Source organism: Gossypium raimondii, chromosome 2, assembly GCF_025698545.1.
Source record: "Gossypium raimondii isolate GPD5lz chromosome 2, ASM2569854v1, whole genome shotgun sequence".
In the NCBI taxonomy this organism is placed as follows: Eukaryota; Viridiplantae; Streptophyta; class Magnoliopsida; order Malvales; family Malvaceae; genus Gossypium; species Gossypium raimondii.
The window spans coordinates 32689531-32691361 of NC_068566.1; the positions used below are offsets into that span (position 1 = coordinate 32689531).

A 1831-nucleotide genomic window follows, 5' to 3' on the forward strand; every position below is an offset into this window, starting at 1 on the left:
ATGCAGACCATACTAGTGAAGGCTCTATCAAGTCTCTCCAACACAAATGACCCAAGGAAACCTGTCAAATAGTTACAAAATTTAATGTTTATTTGATATTTGATATTTTTTTACTTAATTAAGATTTGAAATCTCTACTCAAACAAGCTCAATTGATTAATCCCTACACGTTTTATAACTTGATATATAAATTTATTAAAGGGTAAACGTTAGTTATGAGTTTTAAAATTGCTACATATCTTGGGTGAGAATTAAACCCTCATTATTGATCAAAATAGAAGAGACACTTATCCTTTCTAGTAAATTTTAACTAATAATACAAGTAGGAAAACTATAATTTTACGTATTTATCATAGTCCCGTAGTACCGATCAACTTGGTTAGGCCAAAAGTTATAGCCATTGCCATCCATCCTCCAATTAGCACTCTGACACTAGACTTCGCCATCGGAGTCCTCCCGAGTACAGCACCAACGCCAAGCTGGCGGCCGCTGCAACCACTGCCAGCCTCAGCGTATGTTGCCGCCTTATGAATGCGGCTGCTAGCAGTGGCACCACCCCACCAATCGTGAAAGCAAAGGCCGATGCTATAGCAGCTTGTACTGGATTAGGCAACTTCAACCTCTGATTGGTCGTCTCTTCCTCATGGCCTGCATTTTTTCGCACCCTTCTCGCTCTCTGGGCTAACTCAACGTCTTTCTGAGTGTAGACTGAGACAAATTCACCAATCGCTATACTACAAGCTCCGGCAACCAAGCCTGCAATACCAGTGAGAACCATGGACTTGGTGCCATCTTTAACAGCTCCAACCCCCATCATTAGTGATGCAATCGAAACCAGCCCATCATTGGCTCCAAGCACCACAGCTCGAAGCAACTGCGCCCTTTGAGAACAATCAAACTCATCATCGTCATTCATAGTTCCTTGGGTTATGTCACTTCTCTCAGTGTCATTACTCATTAGTCACATGAATCACCATTTTCTTATTACTGAGCGATGGTTGCTCACAGGTTCCAAGGGCAGCCATCAAGCTGATCTCATTCACTATGAACATAAGGTATTTATAGAGAATAAATATTTCATTTATTGTTATTTTTAATGAAATTTCAATGATGGAGATTTTTTTTATTTATAATTGGGTTAAGGTAGAGTTTTAGGGATTCAACTTAAGTTCTCATATCACCTTATAAATACTTTCGCGGTCAAGAAGTTGTTGGCGAAAAACTTACACACATATATATATATATTAGATTTAGGTTTGATGCGCAAATAATATTATACATTATTAGTGAATCTGATATATCATCTAAAATTTTAAAATAAATTTAGTTAATTTCATTTGAATTACGTGTTTTTATCTAATTTATTAAATACTTTCTGTATAGAATTATACACTATCAATACATTAAATATTAAATATAAAAATAATATAAAAAGAAAATCGATTTGGAGTTATTTTGATAATAAATGTGAACTATATATCAACTTCCGCCCCATTCTTTTTTTTTTTTAAAATTTGTGGAGGGAATTGCATATTTATATAAAAGAGTATTAAGAAGAAATTCATTTTAGTATTGACTTGTTGGTTAGTTATATTATGAGTTCTAATTAAAGATACAATTAGACCTGAAAAATAAAGACGGTGAATAAAAGAATTAGTTGTGTGACCGTTGCCAAATATGCGAATGTTTGGACTGGAAATGCTGTAGTAAAAAGATATATAATAAAGCAGTGATGTTCATAAGTATACGAGTCAAATTATAATATAGTATTGTACAACAGGGTATATGAAGTACTCTGAGGATCGTACTCAATGGAGAATGTATTAAACTA

The 1831-nt window shown here is 34.5% G+C and overlaps 1 pseudogene; it reads right to left on the reverse strand.

Annotated features, from left to right (window-relative positions):
• Positions 1 to 217: 217 nt before the first annotated feature.
• On the reverse strand, positions 218 to 1025 carry LOC105788415 (vacuolar iron transporter homolog 4-like; annotated as a pseudogene).
• Between the last annotated feature and the right edge of the window lie 806 nt (positions 1026 to 1831).